General features: G+C 37.1%; 1 protein-coding gene across 1 annotated transcript in view; it reads left to right on the top strand.

The window, feature by feature from the left end:
* ttc28 (tetratricopeptide repeat domain 28) overlaps positions 1-18,358 on the top strand; it is a 109,957-nt gene that overhangs the window by 13,257 nt on the left and 78,342 nt on the right.

The following is an 18,358-nucleotide window of genomic DNA, read 5'->3' as shown; positions in this document are numbered from 1 at the left end:
TGTCTCTTCTCTCACTCCGTACCTGAAGTGTGCAAAGATCACTTTTCTTGCATTGCACCCTATAATTAGCTCTAAATTACATGCTTTTTTCCCCCAGGAAACCTCTTCAAAATAAAAGCCTTACCGAACCTGCAACATTGAGTCACATTAAAAAATGAAAGGATGTGAGAAAACGCCGGTTTCCACCACTAGAGGGCAGCGCTGGGGTTCTGTGAAGGCTGCTTAGTTTCCAAACCTCCTGAGCTCAAACACAACTTTCCCTTTGTTTCATTCAGGCCTCTCATGACCCGCATCACATGAGGCTTTGCAGCTCACTAACATGCACAATCCCTGTAATCCAACCGGGGCTTAAAGGCTGCACAACGGCGTCACAGATAGTGTTTGCTTTAATAGCTGCTCTGTCAGACTTGTGGAGGTGTAAATGACCAATAGAATTATCGTTTCCCTCCTTCGTTTCTTCTCCTCATCCTTTCCCTACCTTCCTTATCGCTCCCCATTAGCAGATGAAACTCCTTCCCATCTGTGATAACATGTTTGCATAAAAAGTGCACGTCAGCAGCAAATAACCTGCTGCCTTCTCCGCCTCTTACACCCAGATTTACTCATCCTGCAGAGCGTAATGAGTTGAGATTTTTGCCCAGAAGTGGAGCAGGTCTAATTGTCTGGTATTAATCTGGAGAGATATGCTCCATCTTCTTTTTCTTCTTCTTCTTCTTCTTCTTCTTTTTCTTCTCCTTCTTCTGCTTGCAGCGTTGGTTCACACTCTGCTGTAAAACGTCAGCCAGACTCAGGCCAGACTCTGCTGTCTCAGCAACCCTCCTCAGCTAGTCTTTATATATATATTTATATATTTCACCCCTTTTTCTTTCCTCCTCCCTGTGCGCTCATCTCCCACGCTCACAGCCGGGTGCCTCGGCTGTCTGAGCAAAGAGAATTGCAGAGGAAGGAGAAAGATAACGGCAGAGGCAGATTAATGAAAGAGTGACTCGGTTGGACTCGGAATGTGCCGCGGTGTGACCGTTATCGGAGTGTGAATGAGTGAAAGTGAATGTCACAGGATAAGGATTTAGGTCTCGGCTCATACTCTCAGTCTCTGCACAGTATTAGCAGCAACTGACCGGAGCATCAGCAGCTCATAGTGGAGTTTAAAAGGGTGGTGTCAGTTTCTTACAAGATTGGGTTTTATTCTGGTGGGTTTGGCCGACATATTCTATCATCGTTATATATCTATATATATATTTGGAGGATAAAACAAATGCAAAGAGAAAACTTATTATTCAAACGTTAAGCTGCAAAGATCACAATTTCAAGTTCCTGATACAACTTGACCTTCCCGCAAAGAGGGATAATTACCACTCTCTTTCACTTTCTTTTGCTTTCTGCTGCAAATAAAGTGTTGGTATGACTGCACATTTTAACACAAAAAAACAAAACAAACAAAAAAAGTCTCTATTGCCAAGCTGGCAGCTCTGTGAGGCCATGCTTGGAAACAGCAGTGCTTTGAGCTAAATGCTAACAACATCAGCATGCTCACGATAACAATGTTAAAGGCACCCTGTGGTACCATTTAAAGTTTCATTTTTACAGTCAACAAAACACATTGAGTGTATCCTCAAGGCTGAACAATCGTATTGAATTAATTTATTTACACATAACACATTCATGTCATTTTTTTTGCAACATTTTGCAGTGTTCTTCTTCCTCTACTTTTTATTGATGTGGTTTCTTGGTGTTTTACCGTTGGCTGCTGATCAGTTGGAAAACGATGAAACCGTTGACAGCAATATAACATCATCTGCATTCTCGTGAGCATATTCACCATTTTTTATTTAGTGTGTTAGCATGCTAATTAGCACTAAACACAAAGTACATCTGAGGCTGATGGGAATGTAGTTTTGAAGAAATTTGGTCATAAACGAAGGTTTTGTACACAATTTCTTTTTGACCTGATGATGGCGCTACTATAGATGACAGGTTAGGGGATTTCTTAAAATGTCCTGATTCATCCTCTGGGGAACATGAACACATTTTGTAGAAATCCATTTAACAAATGTCCCTCTGAACACCTGTACTCAACTCCAAACTCAAGCTCATGGTGGGGCAAGAGGAAAAGTTAAGAGATCACCAAAGTCAGTAGGAAGCATCCTCCTGGGACCATGAATGTCTGTACAAAATGTCATGGCAATCAATCTTGTAAATGTAGATATGTTTGCTAAATTAAATAAAAAAATGACCCAATGCTGGTGCTAGATGAAAGGGTAGAAAGTTATTTCAGTGTAGATGAAAGATGAATCATCTGTAGACCCTGAATGTCGGTATAAATGTCATGGCAATCCATTCAATAGATGTTAAAAAAATTATCTCTGAAACACATATTCTCAACTCCTACCTCAAACTCATTAGGGAGAAAGAGGAAGTGTCTGGGATCACCAAAGTCAGTAGGATGCATCCTCTGGGGCCCATGAATGTCTGTACAAAATTTCATGGCAATCAATCTTGTAAATGTAGATGTATTTGCTCAATAAAAAAAAGACCTAATGGTGGTGCTAGATGAAAAGGCAGGAGGTAATTTCAGTGAAGATTAAAGATTCATCCTCTGGGGACCTTGAATGTATAACAATCCATTCAATCATTTTTGACAAATTTGGCTCTGAAACACAACATTTCAAGTCTGAAGTAAACCTCATGGTGGAGCAAAAGAAGAGTCATCTTCTGGGGACCAATACATTGAACAGTTGTTGAGAAATTTCAGTCGACAAAGGACATTGCAATCCTCAGAAACATAAGTTGTGATAAAACAGAATTATCCTTTTCGTTTTCTTTGCGACCACTGGTCCCCTCCCAACTGGATATACTGGAGCTTCACTCTTTGTTTTGGGAATTGTTTGTGATTTCCTGGTTCCCTCTCAGGATTTTGGAACAGAGCAGAGCCTCTGAGTAATGGAGCTGCAAAGCAAGAGAGGCGAGGGGGGGGGTTGAGCTTCAAAGAGAGCACTTTTTGTGGATGTGATAGCTGAGTTTGTGTAATTCTAGCAGGGTTCATATCCGGGCATATGGCCTCCTTTTCTTTTTTCTACGAAGTACACTTAAAATTATTTAACAGCCTCATAAATTATAGGCAATATCTTATATCAAAAAAAATAAATAAAATGTCTGTCATCACAGTCATCCACTGGGCTCTTCATCTCATCATGATGCTGTAAAAAATATAATTATAGGGCTAGACAATTATCTCCTTATCCTGGACGACACACATCCATTCGGATTAATCAAGAGGTAATTATTAGAAACCGTAATTAATTAAAAGGGTGCACTTTTTTTATATGGTTTTATGAGGTATTAGCATCAGTGCAGATCATTATGTAAGTAGCAACCAGGCTAAGAGCTATGCTAACAGGTCTGTGAGGTACTAAGGCACAGCTGTGCTTTGAACTAAACGCTAACGTTAGCATGCAAACGTGCTCACAATGGCAAACGCTAACATACAGCTGCTAAACAGGTTGTTTCATGTTCACCATCTTGGTTTAGCATGGTAGCATGCTAACAGTTGCTTATTAGCACTAAATGTGAAATAAAGTTGAGGCTGATGGGAATGTCATTAGTGCTTCAGGTATTTGGTCAAAAAAAAAAGTATGGAAAAAGTAACATTTTGACCAGAAGTAGGCGCTAAATGTGAAGTGATAACAATTCATCCTAAGGGGGACATGAACCAAATTTCATGCTACATTAGTGTCATGGTTTTATGGATGGCAGTTGTGGTCTGTCGATATATATATATATCAACAACTATCAAATGGACTGTCATGAAATTTGGTTCAGAAGTTCATGGTTCCCAGATGATGAATCCTAATGATTTTGGTGATACTCTGAGCTTTTTTCTAGCGCAACCTTGAGGCTGACATTCATGATTTGGGTGAAATATCTCAACAACTAACATATGGATTGTCATGAAATTTGCTTCGGACGTTCATGGTTCCCAGATGATGAATCCTAATGACTTTGTTGATACTTTGACACTTTCCTCTAGTGCCACAATGAGGTTGACAATTCTTGATTTGAGTTCAATATCCGAACGACTACTGGATTCAATTCCATTCAATTTTGTTTAAAACATTCATGTTCCCCTCAGGATGAACTGTCCGTCTGGTGCCACCATCAGGTCAAATCTTAAATTGGTCCAACTGGTTATGACCAGCTAAAATGAAATGCGTTTTTAGTCCTAATTAGCAGATGTTTGTATGCTTACACGCTCTACTAAGAGGGTGAACAAAGTAAACATTCCTGGACATTTACACCGTTGATGTTAGCATGTTAGCATCCTGCTGTTAGAATTCAGGAAATGAGTTACCATCCTGTTGCGTTCAAGCTAAAACTGATAAACTTTGCGATGTAATTGAGTTTATTCTCGTTTTTCTAGGTCAAGTTATAATTTATAGTGTCTGCATCCATGTTTTCCTCTTCATCCTCCATCATCCTCAACTAAAACCATGTCAGCGTTGACGCCCCTACATGTCGCCCTGGACTAAACAGACTCAGTCCAGTGGTTCTTGTCACACAGAGTGGTGTGTGTGTGTGTGTGTGTGTGTGTGTGTGTGTGTGTGTGTGTGTGTGTGTGTGTGTGTGTGTGTGTGTGTGTGTGTGTGTGTGTGTGTGTGTGTGCGCCCTGTCACCATGGCAACAATGGTTCAAATTATGGATTATCTTTGTTCTTTTGTGAAACGGTTCTCAGGGTTTAGCAGCTCAGATGACTTGTGTGTGTGTGTGTGTGTGTGTGTGTGTGTGTGTGTGTGTGTGTGTGTGTGTGTGTGTGTGTGTGTGTGTGTGTGTGTGTGTGTGTGTGTGTGTGTGTTTGACAGGGTCTGAGGAGATGAAAATCACTTGAAACATGGAATTTCAAATTGTGGATTGTTATGGGCTTTAGTTGCTTCCCGAGGGAGATGGATAGTTCAGGTTTTTTTTGTGTCTATTGTTTTGTCCCTGTTCTTGGTTCATATTTAAAATGACATATTTAATGTAACTTAACATGGAAACACCAAACTCTCCTAGATAATAGAACAAACAGAAGTCAGACAGTTCCTCATCAAATGATCCAAACCGTAGGAATTTTAAATTTCAAATCTTTATTTAACATTTACAGTTCACAGGCGCCCTACATGCTTCTACAAAATGTATAAAAGGAAGAAAAACCACAGTAACAATGAGAATCCAAAAATAGTGCAAAAGTTAAAATATAGGAATGAATTATAATATACATAAAAAACTATAACATATATCTATTATATAATATTTATGAAATAAAATATATTAAATAAAGAATAAACTTTATAAAAAACTTTAATAAACTAATTTATAAGATGTTATCTATATAAAATAAATAGAAATAAATTAAAATAAGACTATATATATTAAAATAAAATATAATATTTAAAATAAAATAAAATAATAGTATTTATAATATAATAAAGTTACACTATTATGACACTATGTGACATATATATATATATATATATATATATATATATATATATATATATATATATATATATATATATATATATATATATATGTCACATAGATCACATATAAGATGTGATCTATATAACATGAATAGATATAAATTAGAATATAATCATAAAGAATAAGAGTATATATATTAAAATTAAATATAATATATACAATAAAATAAAATAATAGTATTTATAAATTAATAAGATAAAGATAAGTTACACTTTAAAAATATATATATATATATATATATATATATATATATATAGGAAAAATATAAAATATAAAAAAAAAAATATATATATATTTGTCTATATATGTCTACAGGAAAAATTAATGGAAACTCCTTCCACTCTGAACACACCAATACATCCAAATATAGAAAAACATGATAAGAAAAAGGCCTCCTCTCCATCAGAGTGTGTAAAACCCTCGTGCACGCTCTCGTCACCATTAAACCAAACACAATCACAGGCTCATCTGTTCGGCCGAGGATGCCAGCCTCAGCGGGCATATGAGACACCAACTGTCTGTCTGGAATCCTCCAAGAGCATCAATAATAACACTAAAAAATATATAAATATATATATTTATTACACAGCCTACATGTTGATTCTTCATCTTCTTAATGGGAAAATGTTGAAGACCCAAGCATCAAAGGATTAATGGATGCAGCACTCAGCAGTTTCACAATCAGATATAATTCTCCCTTATCTTTAACCCCCAAAAAATTGAAATTACATATTCATGGTTTTGAGTGAAACTCTTCAAAAGCAGCATGGGCTTTTTTTTTTTTTTTTTTTCACTGAAGACGCTGCAGGGAGAATAATCTAAATGAAATAAGTAATCAAATATGCAGCTTTCCACATGTCGAGGTTTTCCTCCAGAGAGAGTGAGATCATCACGTTCACTGATTACAGAAAATGTATTTTATGATATTTAATTTCTAATGAATATTTCAATTGTATTTATTTACCAATCTAGTCGTCTGTGGCATGTTTTATTTATGTTTCTGTGTAAAAAAGGAAACACACACACACTGCAGTCTTAATCTACATTTCTAAAGCAATCAAACAGCAACACATTTTGCATTAATATGCCAATTATTAATCTTTAAAATGTCAGAAAATTGTTAAAAATGCCAAAAGTGACGTCTTTAAATGTCTCTCGTTCACAATTATCATAAAACAAAAATAAAAGCTGCAAATCTTCACATCCAAGAGGCTGTAACTGGATAATATTTTTTATTTTCTTTGATTTAGAAATGATTCACCAATGAAAATTGACAGAAAAATAATGTAACATGTGCTCCAGTTATGTATGTAAGAATTTCATAGATAATCTGAATGTTTAGTTTATTAAAAAAACATATAAAGCTAAACCTGATGTAAGATATAGAAGATTAAATATATTGATCAAATCATCTGTTATTCTGGACTGGTTCTGTATTTTCTGAATGTACAAAAATATATTCTATGTACACATTTGTTCCTCAGATGTTGTACTGGACAATTACGACACGAGTCTCAGAATTATCTCTTTATTCAACTGATATATTGAGATTATTATAAAGTCTTAGTTAAAGTGCTGACTTCTAGAGTTAAAACAATCAGCAGATTAATCGTTGAGTCGATCAATAATAAATCAGCATTAATCATCATTATATTTTCAGGTCGTCATTCTTGTGAACCCGATATCGCAGAAACATCTGGAGAAAATGTCTTTAAATTTGGAACAAACGTCATCGATGAAACTCAGATTTTGGAGGTCAAAGGTCACTGTGACCTCACAGGCTGTAAATCAAGAAACAATGACAATTTAACACAAATGTCTAACAGGGGGAAATTAATTGATGACATTTTGGAAAAACATGGACGTAAACTGCGACTTGACAAACGTCACATTCCAGTTCCATCATTTGAACAATTTTTCTACTTTTCTTTGTCTTTAAACTGAATATCTATTTATATATATCTATATATATTTCAGACTGATGTTCTGACAAAATGAGACATTTTACGATATAAATTTAGGCTTTCGGACATTGTGACGGAGATTAATCAATAATGAAAACAATTATTAGTTTGTAGCTTTAGATGGATCGATAGATGTTTATCATACAAGATAAAGAAAACATACAAAAACTAAGAATTTGTGTCATTATATGTTACATGTTGTGTCTTCTAGAGGACGTTATGTCAAATATTATAGAAAGCTTAATATTTATTTTAATGTACTATAATGGAAAATAATATTCAGATATCTTTTAAAAGGGAAGGTTTTAGTCGATAAATCCTACTATTTTAACATTTTTGATTAATCAAATTTGATAAATTAAGATATTTTTTGAGCAAAAACGTACTCGAAGAAAAACTGAATATTTTAGTGTTTTTGTTCAAACGAAAGACATCTGAAGCGTCAACTAATGTGATTTTCTTACTATTTTCTTACATTTTAAAGACAAAACAACAAATTAAATTTAAATAAAATAATAATAATCGGTGTGAAAAACAGGTATATTTATACATATATATATACACAATATTTAAAATAACTGAATGCTTCACGCCCTCACTAATCTGATAATTGCAGAATAACAGCATTCGTTTCCAAAGGTGTGACACGTTATCAGCACCTCCTCTGCTGCTGTTACATCCAGAGGAGGAGGGAGAGGAGGAGGAGGAAAAGGAAAAGGAAGAGGAAGAAGAAGAGGAGGAGGAGGTGGAGGAGGATGGGGGAGGAGGAGGAAGAGGGGGAGGAGGAAGAAAAAGGAGGAGGAGGAGGAGGAGGAAGAGTTAGAGGAGGAGGAAGGTTAAATATCAGCTGGTTAAATATGACCTTCACCAGTGTCACAAGGGACCACCAACACCAACACACGGCGTCTAATATGGTGGGATATCACCAGAGCTGAGGTTACCTGTGTGTGTGTGTGTGTGTGTGTGTGTGTGTGTGTGTGTGTGTGTGTGTGTGTGTGTGTGTGTGTGTGTGTGTGTGTGTGTGTGTGTGTGTGTGTGTGTGTTAAAGAGCACCATATGCACAATTGAATCCAACCTTGCCATCAGGCACCAACACTATTAGTTGGAACAGGAAGTGCTCCACAGAAACACCTCTCCTATTATGGGATGTGTTACCTGAGGGTTAGTTTGTTATTTTAAAATTATTTTCACCCCTCACGGCGGTGTTATTTGTGTGTGTGTGTGTGTGTGTGTGTGTGTGTGTGTGTGTGTGTGTGTGTGTGTGTGTGTGTGTGTGTGTGTGTGTGTGTGTTTGGTGCACAGGATCAATAGAATCTGTTCAGGGTGATAACACTGATGCTGTCGACTCCAGGACGACCTGTGTACGAGGAGACTCCAACAGTCAGAGGACAATTATCTCCTGACACACACATCATTACACACACACACACACACACACACACACACACACACACACACACACACACACCACACACACACACACACACACACACACACTTTTTCCTCCCCTACATCTCAGGGTACAATATCGTACTACTAATCAGAATGTAGTACTTTTTTACGCCACTGAATATATTTTACTTTATAATTAAGATTTTACATAAAAACAACATAAGATCATATTATAACATACAATTTATTATTAGTTTGTATTATTATTATTATTAATATTGGGATTTTATTATTATTGTTATCGTTAATAATAATAATAATAATAATAATAATAATAATAATAATAATAACAATAATAATAAGATTTAACCAGTCGTTGGTCTAGTTTAGCACAGATGACAGTCCTTACAGAGACAATAAATCTTTAATGTGACCAAAAACATGAAAATGAACCTTTAATTCAATCATTTTTAAGGACCTTAACCTTTAATTGAAGGTTGGAAATATTTTGTAGAATTAGAAATTTTGCATATATCCATTAAAATACCATAATATCTTACAGTCCAGTAATTTATCCATAAAAAATAAGGTCCTTAGGAGTTTTTTTAGGGAGTCTTTACCCCTTAAAACACTGTAAACTGTGCATATAATCCATTAAAATACTTTAATATATTACAGTTCATTATTTATATGTGTGTTTTAATTAAACCCCTACATTTGAGGTATAAATAACTGAATATTCATTCTTATATCATGATTTCCTGAGGTTTCTTCCATCTGAACATGTTGGACTTTAAATCAATCAATCAATCAATCAATCAGCTGAGAGGTTTATCGTTCTATCAGCCCCCCCCCACACACCTGATTCACAAGGGGAAGAGATCAATGTCAAAAGCGTTGAGATCTGTTACCAAATCAATAATTTACATTCACACACGCTCACAGCTGGACAGATCTGATAAGCAAACAACTTTGACCTCCGTGTGAATGCAGCGTTTGACCTCTGACCTCTTGAACTGCACTCTCACAGCCGAGGAGTGTGTGTGTGTGTCTTTGTTTATGTGTGTGTTACTCTGGTGTGTTTACTAGTAACATTAATTAATTTTGTGTGTGAGAGAGAGATTTTTATTTATTTAAATTGAAATAGTTTTAATTTCATATTGTTTTTGCTTCACTGTCGGTCAGAGATATTATTTAATAATATTATTTATTTTATATTAATTTGTATTAATTAATCAAACATCTTTTCACTAAAGGTTCCTCTCTGAGTGCTGGAATAATATTCAGATTTGACGCCTTTGTTCATTTTCCCGTTTTTGATGCAGCTCCCCACTTCACCCGACCCGACAACACAGAAAGGTCAGCTGATTAATATTCTGCACGGTTATCACGGAACTCAACGGAAAATGATGGGATGTACATGATGATTTCATCCTCACTTACAGAACAACTGAACAAATGATTCAAGTATATCGAGGACGAGATTAAGTGCACAGAGACTGCATGAAGGAAAGGAAAGAAGGCTGCTCCCTTGATGAGTGAGAGACAAAGATGCAAAGTGGGTCTTTGTCTCCTAGAAGTTTAAATACTTCAAATGTGCTACAGCTTACATACATTTTGAGAGTTTGTAATACCGTATGAAGAATGGAAATAAAAGAAAGTTGAATATCTGCTATAAAGCACGATTCAACTTATTTTAAGGCGTTCAAAGCTCTTTAAGGTTTGAGGAAGATTAAGGTCAGACCTGAAACAATTAGTCCGTTAATTGATTGGGTCCATTGTCAGGATTAATAGGTTTATCGCTCATTATCTTTTCGATCAAAAACAGCCAAACGTTGTTGAGATCAAACGTGTTTTTTGTGAGTATTTGCTGCTTTTGTTTCTGTCATGTGATAGTTAATGAAATATATTGAGATTTTTGGATTGTTGTTCAGATAAAACAAGGCATTTGAAGACGTCACTTTGAAAATGTATGGAAAATTGGCGCATACTTAATAAGATAATGCCTTTTTTATTTGCATATTTAAACAAAAAAAGAATAGTCTTAATGTCTGTAATCAACTGGGGGAAGTTTATTAGTGATATCTATTAGTTCAATATTTGACCTGTATTGTCTTCATTCAGAATAAGTCAACATTTACTTTTGGTTTCCCTCAGGACATGAACAGCGGTCTCCTGGGTTAAAGTCCTGTCTTTGTTAAGCCGTAGTGTTGATCCTTAACAATATGCTTCCATAACAAAGTGTTCTGTTTTTGTCATTTAGTTTGGCGGACTGGATGCTCTGTAATGTGTGTTAAAGTAATAAATGTAATTTCTAGTTTCCCCTTCAGAGCTTTCGAGACTTTATTTAGTGAATCTTTAAACCTTCAGGACGAAGCAGATCATCAGAGGTGGAGCTGAGGTTTAGAGAGAGAGGATGCTGTCTGTAATAAAAGAGAAACAACAGCACCTGCTGCGGTTGCAGAGAAGAATGAGCGGATTAAACAGCAGTGTGTGTGTGTTAGTGTGTGTGTGTGTGTGTTAGTGTGTGTGTGTATGCTAGCAGAGATGAATGGTCTCATTTGTGGCCGGCGCCTGGAGGCCACACAGACTGATGCCGCCGAGCTGCTGCAGACTTTATCTCACAGTCAGATGGCGTCCACTCTAAATGCTGATAAATCTGAACACACCTTCTGTGTGTCCAACGAGCATGTCCACGCTGAAACGCCACGGCAACAGAAGCACCGTTAAAGGAACAGTGTGTGACGTATAGATGGATCTATTGGAAGAGAAGGAATATAGAATTAATGAGTGTTTTCTTTAGTTTAGAAAGAGTCAATCAGTGTGTAGCCCCGCCCTAAAGCATCCCCTGCTTTATGGTCTGTTTGACTCTAAATGGAGCATCATTTACTAAATGAACATCATGCTGTATTGAAGAAGACTTGAAACTAGAGATTGAGACCATAAACTCATGTTTACAATGTTTACTGAGGGAATAAATCAAGAGAGAAGTAGAGTCATTTTCTCATAGACTTCTATACAACCAGAGGAGTCGCCCCCTGGTGGACAGGAGAGAGAATGCAGCTTTAATATATATATATATATATGTATAACTCTACCTTTTTGCCCCCCCTCCCCTTATTAGTTTTCTTACAGCCCCTGAAATTAGGTCAAGCCCCTCCCCCTTCTACCTGTATGACCAATTGAAATCCACATGAGACTCTAGTTGTTCAGCCACACAAGTGAGTGTGAGCTTGGTGGTGAGAAGGTTTGACATTGAGGGATGTATAGTGGCTGCACACACACACACACACACACACACACACACACACACACACACACACACACACACACACACACACACACACACACACACAGTACAGTACAGTTTTTCTTCTCCTTCCTTCTTCCCTTGTTGTAACATTTCCTCATTTGCCACAGAAAAGACTTATTGATTTTTTGGATGGATTTATGTGTGTGAGCAGTGTACCAGAGAATGTGTGTGTGTGAGTGTGTGTGTGTGTGTGTGTGTGTGTGTGTGTGTGTGTGTGTGTGTGTGTGTGTGTGTGTGTGTGTGTGTGTGTGTGTGTGTGTGTGTGTGTGTGTGTGAGATAAAGATCCCCCTGCTGCTTCTCCTGGTGATATTTCAGATGCAGTTGTTTATTTCATCGATGAACAGAGAACTTAATTAAAAGTGTTGTTTGTGCAAAGTAAAATAGATGAGAAGGAGAAGTGACAGGAAAAGAGAGTAGAAGAAGAGAGACTATTCAGCTCACTCAATAAATATTGTCTGCAAATTTTAATCTAATGGAAAGTTCTTTCAAAATAAAATCTCAACTCAACTAAACTTAAAGTAAAATAACTTTAAAAACTAAAGTTTTTTTTTACTATATTTACTACCAGATTAAAAAGTTATTTCCAGGAAACTTGATGACAACAATTAACAAATAATGGACGTGTAAAATAAAGTTTTTATCATTGTTATTTATGTATATATTTTGAAATTATTTACTTATTTAGTGTACAGGCCTTAACACCCAGAGGTATTCAGTTTTATACATACATATATATGTATAAATATCATATCACAAAGGTGTTAAATCATCACAAGTAAGAAGCCAGAACTGATGAATATTTGTCATTTTTTCTGTGATTTAAAGGATTCATTGAACATTCTGTCGATCAACTAATTGATTAATCAGCTTATCATTTCAGCTCTAAACTGAGTATTGATGATGAATGTGTGTTTCCTCTTTGGGATGTGATAACAACAGTCACAACTTAGTATGTTTTCCAGTATATTTATCATACAAATATACAGTATATTTATAAAATCATCCATTTTAACCTACACCTGTCAGCCAATTACACTGGTTTGACTTCAGTGTGAAGTTTTTATATTCATGTATTTATTACTGTGACATCAGAGGTGTCATATTGTTGTTTTTTAATCACACAGACTGCACTACGTTATCATTATTACAAGATTAAAAGTGTGATGTTTGATTCTAAAACAGCAGCGATAAACGTGTCAATGATGCGGCTGAACAGAGACCATAAACACACACACACACACACACATACTAAATCTGTGTCTCTCAGTCCAGTGCGCACACACACACACACACACACACTACACACAAATACTACACACTACACTACGAGTCACTACATTCATCACTGCCAAGGTGTGTGTTTAGTAGCCATGTTGGCTGCGGAAAGTGCTCCATCAAATTGACTTTCAGGACATATGGTGTGTTTATCAGCGTGGTGTGGTGTGTGTGTGTGTGTGTGTGTGTGTGTGTGTGTGTGTGTGTGTGTGTGTGTGTGTGTGTGTGTGTGTGTGTGCAGAGTGATGATGCCGGTCAGAGAGATGAATAAGACTGATATTTGATTTGACAAAGATACGCCGCCCACTCTCGTTCTCTCAGCTCGATCTCACAAACACGTCTTCCATCCTCCTCCTCCTCCCAAAACAAAAGGTCAGGGGTCAAAGGTCAAGGTTGACTTCATTATCTCATCATAGAAATACTGTCAGGCAGGCCAGATGTGTTGCTGTGGATTACGTTGTGGTTCCTCAAAGAGATCTACGAGTAACATAGAATTTCATTACGTCTTTTTTTCTGAAACATTAATGTGGAGGAAGTGTTTATTAACGACCGGCAGCTTCAAACCGACGCGCTGCTGTTTGCAAACCTCTGGCGTCTGCAGGCTTCTGGTTCTGTTTCCTTTGTTTGCGCCTTGTAACAGGTTGTAAATATGCAGTTTACAGTTTTCATGAAAAAACAATGAGGCAGGCAGCAGCCACGAGCATAAACAAATCACACACCAATAAAAGCAGCTGCTGCATTATTGATGGAGTCTGAGGGGGTGTGTGTGTGTGTGTGTGTGTGTGTGTGTGTGTGTGTGTGTGTGTGTGTGTGTGTGTGTGTGTGTGTGTGTGTGATGTAACATTTAAATGTGGTTGTCTAACACAGTAGAAGAGACGTCTTATGTGAGCTGTGATGTACAGAACATATAAAGTTGTAGCTTAATCTTAAAACAAAAATTCATGTACATTTTAGTCACATTTGAGTTATTTCTATCCTTCATAGTTTTAATCCAGAATTAGTCGATAACTAAATGTTTCTTCTCATAATTTTGTCAGCTTTTTGTGTGTTCACACCAAATGTGTATCAATGGTGAGGCACATTTAAATACAACATACACAGACGACATTTCTCCCTCGATTCGAAATGTTTCCTTTTTTTGCATGACGCTGTGTTGCAGAAGCATGTCAGCCTCCTATCGTCACGGACGTTGATGAAGCTTATTTAGCAATGTTAGCCTAGCCTAGCCTAGCCTAGCACAGATTGATCCGAGCTTCATTCAGAAAACAGACATTTTAAAAGAGGTTTGCTTTTCATCTTGCGGACAGACCTGACAAAGCATGAGTTCAGACTTTTTACGAATCTGCATCATTATGTAGTTATTTTGGCATCCTTTTTATCTGTTTATCGGAATTATAACACAGCAATAATAGTATATTTGGGTTCATACAGCTGTAGTAAACCAGCGACGTGCAGCGTGCTAGATCCCGCCGTTTGTTGGACTTCAACAACGTTAACAAAGCAGCAACAGTGAAAGAGAGAGGAAGAGAGAGGAAGAGAGAGGAAGAGAAGATGGAAGGTGACGGAAATAGAGATTTCAAAAAACTGCATTTTGGTATTTCTTCGTCCATGATACTGTGTGTGTTAGTGTTTGATGAGGTTTGTGATGGTTTTGTCTTGGTACTCGTCCTCAGTAGTACCGGTGAGGTGTTCAGGGCCGGTCCTTCATCAGTACTTGTGTGTCTTGTTGTTCTTTCATACACACATGAAGGTCGTCAGTACTCTGCAGACATCGGTTCGTCTTTGATGTTCTCATCATCTCAGCAGGAGTCAGAGCTGCTCTCCCTGAAGCTTCACCTCATAAAGAGACCAGACTCCAACCAGCCTGTTACACCGATTCATGTTATTCACACAGGCAACACGTTCACATGCTGAATAACAGCTGTTTGTTTAAATCCATGACTAAATATTTCAGTCTGTGTGTGTGTGTGAGTGTGTGTGTGTGTGTGTATTTTGGATATGCATATGCACACGTCTTTTTGAAAACTCCATGCATTCTGGGCCAGTTGAGGAAGACGTACTTAGATATTTTACATGAATAATTATGAGACAACATGTTATGTGTCGAATTACGATACAGCATTTGAGTCCAAGACAAATTTCCAGATAGGGAAATAAAGTATATTGTATCGTATTTTATGGTATTGATCATATCGTATTGATCTTATCCATCCTATTGTATCGTATCGAAAATATCCATGGTATAATATCATATCTTATCGATCGTATTGATCGTATCCATCATATCGTATCGTATTGATCGTATCCATCATATCGTATCGTATTGATCGTATCCATCATATCGTATCGTATTGATCGTATTGATCGTATCCATCATATCGTATCGTATTGATCGTATTGATCGTATTGATCGTATCCATCGTATCGTATCAAGCATATTGTTTAGTAACGTATCGTCTCGTATAGTATCGCATAAGTATTAAATCCACTGCAGAATTACTCTGTTACAAGTAAAAGTCATGCATTCAAATTTTTACTTCAGTAAAGTTACTGGCATCCAAATATATATATTTTTGATGCATAAATGTTCATTGCTTTAATGTTGCAGCTGGCAACGGTGGAGTTTGTTTTTATGACTTCCCATACTGTTGAGTAGTTTGTGAATTTCTCCCAACGTTAAAGTTTTATCTTAATCTATAATATTACATCATGATACTCTTGTTGACCATTTGATCTTGAAAACAACTAAAGTAATTAAATACATGCAATGGAGTTAAAAGTACAATATTTACACCGAGATGTTGAGAAGTATAAAGTAGCAGAAAATGGAAACAATTAAGTACAAGTACCTCATAGTTGTGCTTGAGTAAGCTACAGTACTAGAGTAAATGGACTCAGTTACTTTCCACTGACGTCAGTATCGTTGTCCGACAAAGAAAGAGGATGAAGGACCATAATGAAATAAAGAATCGGTCCATGCAGAATCCCGTCACAGCTCGTATCAATCACCAGATCTCCTGGCGATGAGCTCCGTTAACGTAATATTCTCCCCCACCTACAGATCCTCTGTGACAATGAGTTGTTCCTCATTCTGGTAAACAGTTTCCTCACCAACACTTTAGTTTTACTGCAGGTTGTTTACTACTCTCTCTGGGGAACTACTGTACTGTGAAGTAAGAAGATCTAATCACGTGTGTTCGGTTTCATCTCAGTTAATGAACTCGCTGTGAGGCTGCAATGTTCTATATGGAACTCATACAGAAGCAGCTGTGGATATTTGTTGAGAGTTAATACTCACAAGAGGAGGTGCATCTTGTCACCTCGTCCTCCCGTCTGTTTCACCCGACTGCTTACACCCACGTTACATCAGAACCTCCGACCTTGATCTTCTGGTTCTGTTGTGTTCCTCATCATCACAAATAAATAAAACAGCTGGTGTCTCGTTTTTGTTTTGGAACATAATTAAAACTTAATTGAAGTATGAGTATGCTACTTTATGTTTCTACTACATCTCAGAGGTACATATTGTACTTTTACTACATTTGTCTGTCAGCTTTAGTTTCTTCTCAGATGACAGTTTTTCATCCCCTTCCTGTTCAGGTAAAACCTCGTATCTCCAGATGTGTTGATGTTGAATGTTTGTGGTAAACTGAAGGATGAAGTGTTTCCTTTATGTGTTGAGAAAATCCTCCTACTTCTTCAGATAAATAAACTCTTTAAAAAGCCTCTTGGATCAGCTGGAAATGTTTGTTCTTTGTAGAGATACGAGGTTCTCACAGGAACATGTGATGATCTTATAGAATATGATGCATTGATGTAGATTAAGTATAGGATCTGAATACCCCCTGCCATTGTCTTACTTAACAACTTATTTGCAATAAGACACTGACCGACAGCAGCAGCTGAGATGCCTGGTTGTGATGGACTCGGTGTTATCACTCAGCTGATGACCAAATTAAAGCCCCAGGCTCCACACAGAGCTCCAGAGGTGATTCTCCTCTAAAACTAATTCCCCCCTCGGTCGTTTATTCCTGGAGATTAGTTTGTTCTCTAAATGACTGACAGTCACACAGCAGCACCCACCTCGTGCTGTGTTTATTTGTGTGTGTGTGGGTGTGTGTGTTTGTGTGTTCCTATTATTGGAAATGGGGTTAGTGATCTTCATTCTTCACTACAATTTACCTCCACTGTCACTCTGTGAAGTTCATTTCTGTTATTGATCCGAGGGGAGCGCCACAATCACACGCTTTAATCCAGGTTCAGCAGCCGCTCCACATAACCACATAACCACATAACCACACAACCACACAACCACATAACCACACAACCACATAACCACACAACCACACAACCACACAACCACATAACCACACAACCACATAACCACATAACCACACAACCACACAACCACATAACCACACAACCACACAACCACATAACCACATAACCACATGCAGGCCTTTGAGTCTGACCTTTGTCTCGCTTTAAGAGACCTGCAGGGGTTCATCCAAACAATTATGAGGGTGATGACAATGGTGATGAAAAACATATTTTTTATTTAGTTTAGTTTTTGTTTAGTTAGACATTTTGGAAAGAATGCACTGGTTTGCGTTCTTTCTGATGGTCAGATAAGAAGGTTGATACCACCCTCATGTTTGTACGGTGAATTCGTACAAAAAGTGTTTAAATGACAAGTTATGCTCTATTTCTGTCTTGGTGCTGTCATTTTCTTGAGACTTCTTACGAACCTCTCCATGACAACAAGATAATTTCACCCTGCCAACAAAAAGTTGAGCACATAACCGTCATTTTAATAATTGTTTTTTTGTAAACGTTAAATAAATGAGATATAACATTTAACGCATGTTAGAGGTTCTAGTAGCCGTATTTTGTTGC

Source organism: Anoplopoma fimbria, chromosome 14 (assembly GCF_027596085.1).
Source record: "Anoplopoma fimbria isolate UVic2021 breed Golden Eagle Sablefish chromosome 14, Afim_UVic_2022, whole genome shotgun sequence".
Classification (NCBI taxonomy): Eukaryota; Metazoa; Chordata; class Actinopteri; order Perciformes; family Anoplopomatidae; genus Anoplopoma; species Anoplopoma fimbria.
The sequence above is the reverse complement of the archived record's forward strand: the minus strand, read 5'-3'. Positions and strand labels throughout refer to the sequence as shown.